The sequence below is a fragment of the Alexandromys fortis genome, unplaced genomic scaffold (assembly GCF_014885135.2).
Source record: "Alexandromys fortis isolate MF-2015 unplaced genomic scaffold, M_Fortis_MF-2015_v1.1 scaffold_0, whole genome shotgun sequence".
NCBI classification, from domain to species: Eukaryota; Metazoa; Chordata; class Mammalia; order Rodentia; family Cricetidae; genus Alexandromys; species Alexandromys fortis.
In genome coordinates this window covers 21,533,843-21,550,214 of record NW_026067949.1, presented here as the reverse complement: position 1 = coordinate 21,550,214, position 16,372 = coordinate 21,533,843, and the positions used below count along the sequence as shown (strand labels likewise).

General features: G+C 44.9%; 1 long non-coding RNA gene across 1 annotated transcript; it reads left to right on the top strand.

Annotated features, from left to right (window-relative positions):
• The first annotated feature begins 1,535 nt into the window (after positions 1-1,535).
• On the top strand, positions 1,536-4,290 carry LOC126506576 (uncharacterized). Its single transcript, XR_007593258.1, has 5 exons — positions 1,536-1,682; positions 2,216-2,339; positions 2,571-2,623; positions 3,714-3,872; positions 4,105-4,290. It is a non-coding gene; the product is annotated as an uncharacterized lncRNA (long non-coding RNA).
• The last annotated feature ends 12,082 nt before the right edge of the window (positions 4,291-16,372 follow it).

Below are 16,372 nucleotides of genomic sequence, written 5' to 3'. Positions count from 1 at the left end.
GTGTCTGACTAGCAATCTATTTTTCTCAAAGGAACACAGCTGATACCCTCCCCTACTCCCTATGCCTTTTCAGATGCAACTGTATCCACCTACCCCTAGAAATGCTGTCCTTGCACCCCATGCCAACACTGAAAATCAGGCTGCGCAATTCTGGGAAAGTATTCTATTTCTCAGGTGTGTGGCAAGAGGGAGGCAGTGTGAGATTCCCCTAGCATTATCATTCATTTTGTCCTCTATATACAAAATTCAGTACAGTCTTCATTGTGGAGAATGGCTTTGCCATTCCAACAAATCTTTCATCTTTATAAAATGCAAGGTAGGGGAACTATTGCTCCAACCATTGAACCATTGTTCTGTATGGCCAGGTTCTATGAAATTGCTCATTATTTCCACTCAGAACTACTTCTTCTTCTTCTTCTTCTTCTTCTTCTTCTTCTTCTTCTTCTTCTTCTTCTTCTTCTTCTTCTTCTTCTTCTTCTTCTTTCTCTCCTCCTCTTCCTCTTCCTCCTCCTCCTCCTTCTCCTCCTCCTTCTTCTTTCCTACATTTTTAAAATAAATACTAATCTCAAAGGTCTAGCTGGGCGTTGGGTATTATGACCTGGGATCATTTTCCTCATTGTTTCTGTTCAATCTGTCCTGGCACCTTTCCTGGGACGCTGTGACAAACACTTTGGACCCACGACTTTGCGTTGCAGGGTGTGGCTTGGCTCCCAACTCCTCCTCCCCTTGCTTGTAACAACCCAGCTCAGTGCAAACAGGCTGGAGAGACTCTGCTCCTGGAAATCCCCACGAAGCAAATTCCATTCCAGATCTTTCTCAATACCCAGAGGAGGTGCACAAGAGCTGATTGTCCCCCCAACTTCCCTGCAATTTGCAATTCTATATTCTGGGACTGGAGGAGCAGTGTGTGTGTGTGTGTGTGTGTGTGTGTGTGTGTGTGTGTTAATGGATGAGAGGGTTAAGTTAAGTAGATTGGGAGCCTTAGCTGGGTCCAACAGCTCAGTGTAATGCCTGTGATTCTGAGGGAGATCTTCGGGTTGAACCTGGCCCAGCAGTGTCTACATCACATCTCTTTACTAGGCTTCCCCAGAGCGGCTACCCTGTGATGCAGAGCCTGTTGCTTTTCTGTCATCCTGGCTTCCCAGAGATTTTTAGTTCCAATCTAGTGTCTTCTGCCTCCTGGACTCCATCCACTGCTGAGGAATGAGTATAAATCCAAAGTTTTGGGGAGTTGCCTTGTCCCTACAAAGAGGAACGTGACTGCCAGGGACCAAAACTGCTAGGTCACCTTCCTCTCAATGGCCTCAAGGGACCCAGAGAAGGTGGTGGATGTAGCCAGGGTGGAGTGATTTGTTCTTGGGCAGACATGGAGACAATCAGGATGACCAGGTGCCACCTCCCTCCCTGGTGTTCCCTAGTTCTCTGGATCTGCTGCTCTCTTTCCTTCGCTCCACTCCTGACTCATCCCACCCCAAGCCTCGTCTTTGGAAGTCCCAGAGTTCACACTTGCCTTCCAGGGAAGGAAAGAGCAGAAACTGGGAAAGGTGTAGCAGTAGTTAACCTTGCGTGACCCTGGTCCATGACTCACTCACTGGACTCCCAGGCTGGCCCTGATTCCTCGTGGATGGATGGCCAGCGCGGACACGGAAACAACACAGGCCTGAAAGGAGGACTGAAGTGAGGTACCAAGCCTGCTAGGGAACTCGCAAAGCATTTGATAAGAACCGATGTCCTGATGGAGATGGTAACACTAACCCCCAGAGAGCATCCCCCCACAAGATACCGTTCCATTTCAACACCACAGTCATCCCAGAAGTCAGGTCCTGTTTCAACTCCCACTTTATCTGTGAGGAACCTGCCACAGTGAGGTCCAAGGAGGCATAGTTAATATAAAGCAGGGCCAGGATTCCAGCTCTGGAGTTTGTATTCTTAATAACTGCTCTAAACGAATAAAAAAATGTGGCTATTATTCACTTTATTTTATAGCTGAGAAAGCAGAGGCTCAGTAAAGTCAAGTATCTTGTCCAATACTGTACAGCCTGGGAGAAACAGAGATGAGATAAACACTCCCCACCCGGACTCTAGCCTTCTCCCCAGGCACAGGGTGGGGCCATTGAGGAGTGCTGGATGAGGATGTAATTGCATCTTTCCTCTGCCTCGCCCTCCTCCACCTCAAGTTTCTGCCTTCTCCTGAAGCTATGAGCTCTCATTTCAGGTGACAGGAAGCCGCTGGAAAAAAGAGCCAGCCACCGAGCGATCTGGTGAGGAAATCAGAAACCCGCACCTGCCAGTCCAGGAATGGGTCCAACACGCCCAGGGCCTGACACCTGACTTCCCAGGTAGAGTGGCCAGATGCCCCAGGCCGAGGGAGGTGAACCCTGAAGGAAGTTAGAGTTCCCAGAAAGGCCAATGGGCAGAAGTTGAGAAAACAAAAGGCTAAGATGTGATTTTTAAAGACAGGTTGGCATCAGAGTCCCTTGGTTGGGAAGAGCCACCGAGAATAAAGAGGAACCTTCTGTTGTATCAATAACAATAGCTAACACTGGCTGGGTACTTTCTTTGTACTACAGGACCAACTCATAGCTGTCTGGTGAGGAAAATGCCTCAAAGTTTAGCTGATTCGGTAAGAGAAAGATGTGGGCGGTTTCCTCACTAGAGCCACCTTTTTGCTTCTCCTTAACACTTGATGGTGGGACATTTCAAAGGAAATATTGATGGACCTGGAGACATAGCTTAGTTGGGGGAGTGCCCCGGTAGAGTACGCAAGGCTCCGGGTTTAATTTCCAGCACTGTGGAGTCAGTCTTGGTGGCCCTGTCTATAATTCAAGAGATAGAGGCAGGAGGATCAGAAATGTAAGATGATCCTTCCGCAGATGCGGAGTTCGAGGCCAGCCTGGGCAGCATGAGAAAGAAGAAAGAAAGAAAACATCGTAATCAATCCCCACGAATTGATCTACTAGTTGCCATCATTGTCATCACACGTTTGTCTTGTTCCATGTATCTCCCTATTTTGCCTTTTATTGGACTATTTTGAAGTAAACATCATACATATTACTTGTACATTATAATACCCCATTATACACACAGTAATATATATCCCAGAAAGGACAAGTGTTGGAGCAACCCAGGGTGTGATGGTTAATCTTGGTTGTCAATTTGACTATGTTTGGCACCAACTAAAACCCAAGCAGGTGGGTACACCTGGGCAGGATTTTCTTGATTGGACCATTTGAGGTCTAATCTGGATCACTTGAAATCTGGATCACTTGAAGTCAGAACACTTGCGCCAAATCAGAGACACCTTCTGGGGACCAGTCCTCATAAAGGACATAGGAAAAGAAAGCTTTTGCTTTTTGACCTCTTGTCCTCACTCTTGCTGGCAAGTTCATCTATTCTCTTCCTGAGCCATGTCTTCAATGATCTCAGCACCTACTTCCTCAGGATTGCCCTGGGGACTGAAGACTGGGGGCCCTCTAGGACCTCTCTGGGACCCCAGCCCTGTTGTTTATCCCGTCTGCACAGAGGCTGTGATTTAATCTTTTGCTGTTTCAGCCACCAAATTTGGGTCCACAGTTACTGGTCTGCCTCTCTGGCAGTGGTCCAGGCACTCAGACCAGGATCTGGCAGGAATTCTGGTCCTTCAGGTGCTGGTTATGTTGCTGTCACCAAATACAGTTTTAAATTAACTCTTTATCATTCTATTTATCAATAAGACTGGAAGCCAAAGGCTGGAGTGGAAACCTGCTGCGTCAGAGAGGCTGAGGAGCAACCAGCTGACCCTCTCTCTGCCGGCATCTCTGAAAGAGACCATCCTTCCACTCCGCCAAAACAGAAGGATCCACACTGCACTAAGTCTCTCCCTACTACTTCCGGTATGTTTCTCTATTGCCTTACAGACACCCTATGACTCTCCACAAGTACTCTCTGTCCACTAGTTACTAACTTGACCTCCTGACTCAAAGTTGATTTTATTTCATTAGCTCAAACACAAGCTCAGGGTTCACAGTATAATCGAATGTCCTACAACCCCACACCAGATCAGGACTGCTGAGGCATCCTGCCTCATGGATTGAGGAACTCGCATATCCTTGGTTTTTCTATCAGGAGACATCTGCTGTTGGCTTCCTCTGACTCAGCCTGAACGCCACTCTAGTAAATACACATCCGTTCTACCAGGCCTGTACCTCTGGCGAACCCAACTAAACACGATGCTACATTGAAAGCAAGAGGAATGATTTTTTAATATCAATTAAGGACCCAACCACTAGTCAAGTACCTAATTGGCTCTGTAGTGTATTTTTTACAGTCGTTTTATACAAATTGGAATAAAAATAGTTTACACATTACATTTGGCCACCTCTCTTAAATCCCCAACTCACAGGGCCCTGTCTCCACGTCATTCATTTGTTGAAGAGAGTGAATCTTTTGCCCGCCCTATCTCTTACAGTTTTGCCAAGGCCCTGGAAGCCTTGAACCAGAACTCTGGTGTGCACAGCAATTTTTTATTTTCTCTCTCCCTCTATATACTGAGAGTGGGTTTATCAATGGAATATTTTGTATCCTGGACTTTCTCATTTTAGTTCGAGGGAAACAAATGTGTACTCACATGTGTTCTCAGGGGTGGACACTTGAGGTGATAAACAGAATTCTCCAGGGAAGACACAGGGCAGGATTTCTCCATCCTCATTTTCCTGCTATGAGCACTTCGTCCATTCCCCAGTATCCTGAGCAGGTAGCTCCAGAACCAAAAACACTGACCAGAGAAACAGAAATATCCCCATCCCAAGCAGAAGAAAGTCATCCTGGACCTCAAAGTGGGAGGTGGGGATAAAAATGTCCCAAATATCTAATGCCCATGAGAATTGGCATACACAGAACACATCAAACATACCACGTGCTTCATCTGAAGGATTTGCTCTCACAGCAGCCCTGCAGGGTGGGGAGTACCTGCTTCTGTTACCACGATTTGCAGATGACGAGAACCAGTTTATATCAAAGGCAGTATTCAAATGCAGGCTTTTCTCATCTGGAGAGAATAGCATTCTTGTTGTGGTCAACTAAACTAAGACATCTTCTCTTTGAGAGGTTATAGTAATATATTAGCAGAAGAAAAAGATGCCACAGAGTTTGGGGTGGCTCCAGCAATGCACACAGGAGCCCCAGTGATCGGAAACGCTATGTCTTCCATTTCACGGCAGAACGTGGAAGTTCGTTAAGCAGGTGGCACAGATGGAAGGCTGGAAATTTCTCGAAGGGATTGACCCTGGAGAAGCCATGATTGAGCATTCTCCCACTCTCTGTCAACTTAAGGACAGAAAGGACTTCCAAGGACTTCTAAGATGACCAGATCCTAGGTGGGGCACGCATGCTCTAATGTGGGTACTAAAACCACACGTGGTCAGGGTAGACAGACTGCAAGAAAAGACTCCCTGCAGGAAGTTCCCCTGGCAGGCAGGACAGCCACACATGGGCCAGAAGCTTACTTAGTGGGACAAGGGAACCAGATTTGAGCCCCCTGATGCCCTTGCAGCTAGGAGGAAAAGAATGACGGTTTTCTTATAGGTCAAGCTTGCTTTGAAAAACAAGTTCTACACCTGCAAAGCCCACGTCCTTCCTGCTGAAACATTGCCATCTTTTGATGGTTATGTCACGTGACTGTGGTCTCATTTCAGCTCCTAAGAAGGCAGAACCCAATTACTACATTATGCAACTTTCTGGTTTGTTTTTGAATTTTTTTTAAAAAAAAAAAATTGTTTTCACCACATTCAAGGCCATGGTGGTCAAATTTTCCCCAACCTCACTGGTTTGACTCACAAGGTTCTACCTAAGCATCCTGGAGACTCTTACCACAGTAGCTATATTCTCTTCAATGGGGTTAACCTGCTTCATTGGCCTTTGTCATTGTATTTTGTTTTTGAGACAGGGTGGCTAGTCCATGCTGGCCTCAGACTTACAATTTAGTAGAGGATGACCTTGAATTCCACATCTTCAGTCCTCCTGATTCTATTTCCTGAGTGCTGGAGTTACAGGTGTGAACCACCATGCCTGGTATAGGCAATGCTGAAGACTGAACCCAGGGATTGATCTCAGGACTTTGTGTGGCCTAGACAAGTACTCTGCCGACAGTCCTACACACTCAGCCCCATCAATGGATTTTGAAAAATGGTATTTTACATTTAAATGTCTTTTTAAGAGTTTTAGTGAGAAGCAGAGATGGAAATTTAGTCAATGCATAGGGAAGACAAAAAATTGAATGAATCCAGGTGCCCCAGATTCCATTTTGAGGCACTGAAATGAACACTAAGCTTTGTAATCTAGGAAAAATTGTTGAAGGGGCAAGAGACAGCATTACTAAGTCGTCTTGGTCAGAGTGTGGTCCAGCCTATCTTTGTCACTGTTCTGGTCCTGAACGGTGGTTTCATGAAAACTGCCAATCTGGCCTTAACTTGAGGAGACCAGTCTGGTTCCTCCACGATGATCTGTTCCAGGGTGTAGGCTCTTCTGAGCAGGTAATTGTTCTCATCCTGAGGATGCTCTGTCCTGCTGGCTCATGGCTTGGAGATAGTTCCAGTCCCTTGTCACAGAGGTATTTATCAACCTGCCCTGCTGCTCATGGAGTATCTGGTGACTCAAGAGGAGAGGTTCAGGACAAGGACTTCTCTCCATGCCTTCGGCCTGGATGCGGAAAGAGGTTGGTTAGGTAGAAAGAGTCTCCCTGAGTGGTTAACATGCCTTCACAGAGTCAAGCAGGGATCCTGAGTCCCTCACGATTTTAGTCACCCTATGGGCTCAACAGAGGAGCTAGGATGCTGTACTGAGAGGAACTTCTAGGAGCCTCTTGGGTTTGAAAGTTCTCGCTCATGAAAGAATTATAACATCCAGGCTCAGTGATGGAGTAGTGTGTGCACGAGAAGAACACTTGCTGCAACGGCAGAAGCACAGAAGTGAAGAGAGACAGATTTTTAAGTCTGAAAGTAAAAGTGCCACATCAAGCAGAACACAGGAGGGGGTCGGAGACAGAAAACATCATGAAGAGAGAGAGGGGGGGGGGAGAAGGGAAGGGAAGAGAAGACAAGAGAAGGAAAGAAATTCCAACAGGGAGCCATCTTTCTTTTTAAATAGTTCCAAGACTATAAACTATACTGATGGAGGAAGGTCATTATAAAAATGAATTCTGATGGGAAGGAAGCCAATGTCAGGTAACCACACATACGAAGCACATTGGCATAGCCTCTAAGCTTTAACTTATTTTGGAAATTGATTCCAATTTGTCATTGGCTTTGAAATTATCTTATGAAGTTTATAGTTGAGGCTGGGCCTTCTGCACTAGCCTCCCAAGTGCTGAGATTACAGCTGTGAGCCATCACGTTAAGGATGGCTTCATCTGACTTCTGATGACAATCCCCTTCTTGTCTCTGAATAATTCCAGAACTCTGAAGACAGTGTTGAGTGTCCTTGTCATGTCCTTGTCATGTGACCTGATCGCAAATGATGGGTAAAGAGCTTGAGTAACAAATGACAAGTAGTCAGGGCAAGAAAGACTCATGTGGGCCAAATTCAAGCAGCTAAGAGGTCTGGACAGAGTGACTCTTAGACTCAGCCTACCTGAGGCTCATTAGCACCTTCATCTGGTCTCTTCTGTAGGTGATCGCCTTGCAACTCAAGCAAACACTGCTCTGCTTATTTTATTAGAATCTGTACCCCTGCTGGACGTGGTGCTGAATGGCTATGATTCTGTCATCAGGAGGCAGAGGCAGGAGGATTGCAGCAAGTTCAAGGCCAACTTGTTCTACACAGCAACAGCAGGCCTGCCAGGGCTACCTAGCAACATCCTGTGTCAAAAGCAAATACACAAGGCTGAGGGTGTAACTCAGGTGGCAGTGTTGACGAGTCCCCAGACCACAAAAACTGGGAGTGTTAGTTCAGGGCTGCAACCCAGAGAGGCAGAAGCAGGAAGGTCAGAAGTTCGAGGTCATCACGGATGCATAAAGAGTTTGAGGCTACCCTGAAACCTTATCTCAAAAAAACAAAAACACCTTGAGGTTCTGCTGGATGTCAGCAAACAACTTTCATCGCTCTACAAGGAAAACACAAACGCAATTGATAAAAGCCGGTGCTTAAGAAAACACTGGCTTGGGAGGAAGCGCTCACGGGAGTCACTTTCCACAAATGTGGCTGTAAATTCTGTAGAGACGGAAACTGGGCATGGCACTGATGTGGGGTAGCCATTGTGAGCACTCTGCAAAAAAAGTTGGCAACTGGCAAAACAGTCTAGTTATTTACTTTGCATGAACTTCAGGGTAATTGTTTCTGTAGATAGACTACATTATATCAGAACCATCGAGCCGTCTTCATTTTCCTCTCAGAAATGCATTAAAAATTTGTCTCAGTTTAAAATAAAATAAGTTGTCAATAATAGGCTATTTTTTATACATAGACCCCATTTAAATTTTCCTTTAAAAATATAGGTGTTTAGTGTGTGTGTGCATCTGTGTGTTGTGTGTAAGTGTATGTGTGTGAGTGTATATGTGTGGTGTGTGTGTGTCTCTGTATGTCTCTGTGTGTCTGTGTGCATGTGTGTCTGTGTGTGTGCATGTGTGTCTGTGTGTGTGTCTGTGTGTGTGCCTGTGTGTCTGTGTTTGTGTCTGTGTGTGTGCATGTGTGTCTGTGTGTGTGCATGTGTGTATATCTGTAGGGCTGTCAGTGCCACAGCAATGCCCATGTGGTGGTCAGAGGGCAACTCCCTTAGCAGTCGTTTCTTTCCTGCCACCCTGTGAAACTTGGGGATCAAACTCGGGTTATCAGGCCTGTACCCTGTACCCACTGAGCCAACTCTCTAGCCCTTAAAGTTGTCTTTTAAGGCTCAATGGGAGGAAAAGAGAGTGAGTAAAAATGTTCTCTAAACAAAGTAGGATATATGTGTTCACAGATGCAAGCCTTAGGTGACCAGTGACCGCAGCGATATTACCTGGAGTGCAGTGTTGGAGTGTGTAGCCTTTGCGTAAAGACAGTGCTCACAGTCCAGTTAGGACCAACACCAGCATGGGAAGTGCTAATGCCACCAGTCATTCTAGTCTGGAGGACACCAGCATGGGAAGTGCTCTATCAAAGGCTTACATACTTGATCAAAGGTTCTCAACCGGTGGGTCACGACCCTTCAGGGTTGAATGACTCTTTCACAGGGGCCACATATCAGATATCCTGTATATCTGATACTTACCTTATAACTCATAACAGTAGTGAAATTGCAGTTTTGAAGTAGAATATAATTTTCAATATAAGTAGCAAATAATTTTATAGTTGGGGTCATCACAACATGAGGAACTGTATTAAAGTGTTCCAGCATTAAGAAGGCTGAGAGCCACTGGACTAGAAGAACACAAACCCATTCAACATACAAAAAAGCTAGAAACGATTTGCCCTGTACATACACAGAAGCTCTTTATGTAGCGATCCAGCTTCGATCCTTGGAGCAAATTCTAGATTCTGACTCAGTAAAATAATAGGTCCCCAGCACGGACAGCAATCAAAATTTCAGACCTCTTTCAAATTTAGGGGACGGTGCTGGTGACCACAGAGAGACTCACTCCTACTGGCAAATGTGTCCCCTGCATACAACCGAGCACTCAGTAGTCAAAGCAAACAAATGCAGACCACATCTGTAATAGCAGGACCGCCCAAACAGCTGGCTTTTCACCTGAGTGTTTGCACCTACAAATAACAGACACGTCAAGTTTTCTATTGGTCATTTTATATGTTGGAAGTCCAGACAAAGCTCACATTGTATTTTAAAAAAGTTTCTGTGATTTTGCATGTATTGAACTTGCATGTTCTTAACTCTTTGAACTCCTGCATATCTTTTGGATAAACGTTCAAAAACGTTCACACACATGGTTCTACTCCTTCCTGTCAGAAATTCACAGTGCTGTTGATTTGTAGTTGTGTTTTGGGAGGGTTTCATGTAGCCCAGGATGGCCTTGCTAGGTAGCTAAGGATACTCTTGAACTCTTGATCTTTCTGCCTCCACCTCCTAAGTGCTGGGATTTCAGGTCTGCTCCAACACTCCTGACTCATAGAATATTAAGTATACAGGGATCGCCCTAAAATAATAGTTACTTACACAGTAGTCATTTAAAGGGCTTTAACAGGGAGATGCTTAAATGAACCTTGACTCTGTTAAGTCTTGGTTTCCTGAGTATTCAAAAGCCTGCCCGAGTCAGCAGAAACCATAGCGATTGCCTTATTAGCATCACATCATCCATTACATTTGACTTTAGAGAATCTCCGGAAAAGTTTACATTTTGGAGTGTCTTTTATAAAAGTTTGAATGTTAGGCAATAATTTCTTAATAATATGAAATGCATTTGTAGCCTTTTCATGATTCTTCTCATTAAAACACAATTTCAATTTATTCAGTGTTCTACATACAGAATCAGATTCTTACCTCTAATCAGATTCTTGCCCTTTCAGAACCCCGGGAAGAGAGCAGGCATCGACGGTTTTTTGTACATTTGCTGTTTATGAAAATGTATTTATTGGTAAGCTCAGCTACATTTTAAAAGAGATCTGATCCAAGCAATACTTAGATAGAATAAAATCAGTGACTATTGCTTGTCCGTGTGTCTCAGTTCTCTAAAGCCTTCTGTCAGCCCCTAAGCAGGTAGCAACAGCTTGGCTTTAAAATGGTCAGTATTTTTCTACAGTCTCAAATCTGTTGTAACTCTGGCATGCCTACAGCTTAGCTAGACCTAGTCAGCATCTGGACTTCTATCTGTGTCTAAAAGAGACAACAGCAACAGCAGAAGGGAGAAGGAGGAAGAAGAAGGAGAAGGAGAAGAAGAAAAGCTATCAGCTTCTATATAATACTATCATACAGACACTCAGACACACACACACACACACTCCGAATTAGGTGTGTCAACAGCAATTTAGCTCGCACGTGTAGGAACAGATGAAGTTTTCTCCACGCTGTCTTACCCAAGTGGTTTGGGGCAGCTCAAGGTCCGTGTTGCACACCACCAAGCACCTCTGGACTGTCGGGTTCCTTCCTCATCAGGTACTGAATATATAACAAGGAAATCACTATTTTGTGGGATTTTCTGCTTATTATTGCATGCTATCGTGTGTGTGTGTGTGTGTGTGCACCTGCGTGTGTGGTGTGTGTGTGTAGGCATGTGTGGGCCACGCACACTCACATAGGTCTGAGGACAACTTCCAGGAGTGATTTCTGCTTTCATCACGTGGGATCTAACTCAAGCCCTCAGCCTGGGCACACTTACCCACTGAGCATCTCCCCAGTCCCTCTTAGACAAATTTCTCGTCGGGTCATTGCTGCCATCGCCATGTCTTTAAAACCCGGCAAATCAGTCACCATAGACACATACCGAGAGACCAATTCACTAAATGACATATAAAAACAATTACCTTAGTTCAGAAAGCATTTTCAGGTAAATCACCAGAAGTTTATAAAAACACTTGTCAGCTACAATCCCCCACCCACCGGTCAGAGGGGTGAGGGCCCACCAGGAGTGCTGACTTAGCATTCTCCCTGGTTGTAGAGACTACAGTAGTAGTGCTCTCCCAAATATCCTTGTCTCTCTGTGTACCTTATAAGCCATTCCTGCTCGTAACCAGCCCATAGGTACGGAAGTCAAGATTCCATGTCACACCAGCAGACACCTAAATAGCTCAAAAGATGGGTGGATTGTCTTGAAAGAGCCCCAAAGACAAAGCCTGTCCCAACAAACAGCAGATACCCAAATAACTCAAAGGAATCTAATGGTTCAAAACAGACCCCCCCAATTTGAGGAGCAGAGGTTTCCTATTAGACAAATTACAGTAATTCAAATTAGTTCAAAATGAACTCAAACAGCTCAAAAGAATCTCAAGATGATGAGGAAAAAGGGCAGAAATGGCTCTGGCCACAGATGGTAGGGGAGGGCACACACTATCGTAGCTAAGACCTCAGGCCCACAAAGGCCAAGCACTCACTTCTCCCTTCACCAAGGAGTGGCCGGAAGTAGCCAGTGCTGTCCAAGGTGAAAAAAAAAAAACAAGCCAACCTCCCGAAACATAAGCAACCCCAGCAGATGCCTGGGGCCATCCCGGCCTTTCTCTCCCCCTGGCAGTCAAGTTCCTATGAATGACTGATTCCCGAGAGGTGTTGCTTCTCTGGCAGCACCAATAGGTGGGGCTCAGCTGCCCCACCTAAAGCACCAATTTAAAATGAATAATGCTGGAGACAGCCAGAGGCGAGTTCACCTGCGTGGTCACACTGGGAAGATGGGTAAAGGGGTCTGCTGACCCCCAAGTTTGTCTTCGTAATTGGTATTTTTAAATTGGTACTTTTAAAGTCACAGTAAAAAGCAAAATTAGTTATGCATCATTATGAACCACTGGGAAACACATTTGGTCTTAACTTCAATTTTTTGAAATTTACACTAAGGAAATAAAGCTAAGCACAAAAGAAAACTGAAAAACCTGTGCTTACCTGCACGGTCATTGCTGTACGGTTTATAGTTGAGAAAAATGAAACCAGCTGTTCTCTATGGGAGAGCTTTGAACTATGTAAATTCTGGTATATATGTCATAAAAAAGTGTTTTGTGTGTATATGCTTGCGTGTGTTCGGGTACCTGTACGTACACATGTTTTTCCTTGGGAGATAGTCATCTTGATTCCTGAGACCCAGGGATCTCCCTATTTCTCCCTAGGCTAGGATTACAGGTACACTGCTTCTGAAAGAATTTTGTTCTTGTTGTTTTTGGTTTTTTTTTTTTCTAGACAGGGTTTCTCTGTGTAACAGCCCTGGTTGTCCTGGAACTAGTTCTTGTAGACCATGATGGCCTGGAACTTACTGAGATCCGCGTGCCTCTGCCTCCCAAGTGCTGGGATTAAAGGTGTGTGCCACCACGCCCCGCTCTCTCTCTCTCTCTCTCTCTCTCTCTCTCTCTCTCTCTCTCTCTCTCTCTCTCTCTCTCTCTCTCTCTCTCTCTCTCTCTCTCTCTCTCTCTCTCTCTCCATATAAAAATTTTAATGGTACAGGGGTTGAACCTAGACTTACACTACTGCTAGGCAACATTCTAACTATTTAATGTTTGAAATGCTTGTTTGAAGTGAATCCATCTACAGAGGACCAGAATGTAAGCGGGATGCTCAGGGAGTTGTTTTCACACGTGCACTGCAGTCCAAACAAAAAGCTGCTGCACTCCGCAGCTCAGCTCTGAGCACCAGCAGTCATCCTGAGAGCCATGCAAAGACCTTCTTCTATTGTGGGTGCTGCTATTACAATGCACAATCCTCTCCACACCGCAGCAGCCAGAGGGGAACCCAGGCTTCATACCAAAAAGGTTCACACGCTCTGATATTCACATTCTAGTTTCGTTTTGACTTGAAAGTCACACAGAAACCAAATGACTAAATCTGCATTTCCTTTGAACTCTGTGTAAACGGTGTGGTAGGGATTCCCCTTGTAGATGACATTCCTTACCGAAAAGGATTCTGGAGGCGCTCAGGTTCTGAAGATGCCAGCTGCCTTACCACCAGCCCAATCCAGCGGACTTAGACACTTCCTGTGTTTTGTGGGATTTCACAGGTCTCTTTGCAAGCTCGCACCTCTGCAGCAAATCATGGTTGCTTTCTGATCAACTGTTAGTTCTCACAGTTCTCTTGGGCAGGAGAGAGGAAGTGAGAGAGGCTTGCAAGCTTCTGCTGCAGCCGGCTCCATCACTTGAGGGTAGAGGGGCCAGGGTGTGAGATCTGCTGTTTTTCTTACAAGGGGGTGTGCCCTGTCTGGCCTCTAAGCCAGGGCTTTGAATGTGTGGCCCTAGATGTAGTCAGTGATGTTTTCAGGCCAGTCCTTTGGGTTAGATTTGTCTTATTCCAGCAACTTCAGAGTTTCAAAGTGTGGATGTAAAGTTGTGACAGGAATTTCTGTTCCCACTCTGCCCCTTCTCTCACTTTACCACAGGCTTCTGGTTCTGGAATTCTGCTGTTGGGAGGTTTGTGATTGTTGATTCTGTTAGCTACTGAGAAATGAGCAACCGTGACGGTCATTGAGAACAGGCCCCTTCTTCATTACCTGCTTTGGACCCTATCCCTCCCACTCCCATAACATCACAATTGCCCTTCCTTAGGTTTGTAGATGTGGGGAGAAAATATCACCATTGCCTCAAGATCTAAGATGCCATGGCAGAGAAACAATGGATTAGACATGTGAGCAAGAGGGGACATAGCAGGCCTTTCTTGAGGTCTAGGCAGGGGACACCATCCTATTTCTGATAAAGCATGGCTACTTCTTCCTTTTAGTTTTCTTTCTTTACTTCTTGCTAATCTATGTTGCCGCATGATTTCCGATCAGAAGAATCGGGTGTGAGTTGCATCTTTGGCCATGGGGAGGATAGATGACTGTCTGAACAGCCCCAAAGATCTAAGATTGCAAGGAGCTTTCTGGTAAAGAACAAAGACCTGTTATTGTTCTCCCCTGAAGAATTCATCTAAATAGACCTGTCAATCACTTGAGTGGGAAAATGCCCCTCAGCAAAGCTGTCTGTTTCAGAGACTTTGGGGGAGTCTATGAGTCATACTGAATACATAGTTCTGCATAATGGTCTCGCTGGCCATGGTCCAGGGTCACCCCACCAGAGTGTTTCTAGTTACTCCGCAGTGAACCTTACCTAGCATCTATATTGTCAGCTGAGAGCACAAGAACGAGGCAGTCAGAGTGGCATCCTGATTAGGGGACCATCTCCACACCGGCTATTAATCTGGCCAGTCTGTTGCTTTGTGGCTCAGTCCTGTTAGGCTGCATGTTTCTAGGAACCTGTCTGTCTCTTCTAGGTCGTCCAGATGTTGAACATCATTTGACACTGCTGTCCTTTGTACTTCTGTAGCACCAATTGTAACATCTTTTTTTTTTTACGACTTTATTTGCTTATTTGACTCTTTTCTTTATTAGTCTATGTAAAAGTTTGTTAACTCTATCCTTTCAAAAAAAAGCCTTCAAGTTTGACTAATCTCTTCTGTTTGTTGTGGTTCTTCTCGGGTGGGCGGGTATAAATAAGCTTCTGTTGGCCCCAGACTGGGGCAGACCATCGTAACAAGCCCATCATCCAAGTCAAACCTTGTGAACCAGTTAACGTTTTGAGTTTGCTAAAGGAGCATAGATGAAAGGTTACTTGCAGAAGTGTGGGTGATGCCGAAACAGCTTAATCACGGCAAAGTACCAGCCCATCACGGATAGGGACGCCACAGAAGCTGCAGCTCTTGACCACAGCTCCACTCCTATGTACTCCGACAGCCTCCAAGCTCGCTTGTATCTGCGGAAGGCATGGGGAAAGAATGGCTAGAACCCCAAGTGAAGATCCTCTGAGCACCTTTTCCATCCACATTGTCATCAGCTTCATTATCACCACTATAGATGCAGCTACCATAGTGTTGTGCTGCTTGTTTGGCTGTCATGGCTGCTGGACCAACATTATTTCTACTCGGTGATAGCCATGGGATTATTGATGCCAGGCCATAACATGTTGGTTCTGCAGCTGCTGGTTCATTCATTTATGACCTGGTGTACTTTAATCTACTAACTTTGGTATTGATTTCCCCCATTTTTTTATTTTATTTTGTTTTATTTTTGGTTTTCTAGATAGGATCTCTCTGTGTACCAGGAACTAGCTTTTATAGAGCAGACTGGCCTCTAACTCACAGAAATCCCCCTGCCTCTGCCTCCCAAGTGCTGGGATTAAAGGCATGTGCCACCACTGCCCAGTTCCTCCTTTTTTTCTAGTTCCTTGAGATATAGAGTTAGTTAGGCAGTTCATTTGAGATTTTTCTTTTTCCTTTTCTTCTCAATATTGGCATTTATCACCATCAACTTTCCTGTTAAAATTTCTTTGACTGGGTCCTGTAAGTTTCAGTGTGTTCTATTTCCATTTTTTTTGGCAGATTAAAAAAAAATCTTTTTTGGTTTCACACAAAATATTTTTCCCTGGTTGTTTTGTTTCGTTTTGTTTTGTTTGAGACAGTTCCCCCCCCCCCCTCTCTCCTGTCCTGGTTGTCTTAGAACACACTATGTCACTATGTGGACCAAGCTGGCTTGGAGCTCACAGAGAAATAAGTCATTACATGATTAGATTATACAATCACAAACACAAAACAAGCATCTACTCTTTTAAACTGTTTCTGACGGGCATTTTGTCACGGTGACATGACAAGTACCTGCTTCAGTTAGTGCTGTCATGAGATTTTAGTCCCTAAATATTTGGAAATCTTGTCGGTTTTGTATATGTTGAGAATCTATTGCTACTTACAATATTTTCATGAAACTTAGCTTCCTATTGAGACAGTTAACAGTTTATCTCCTTTCTGTGAGTAAGA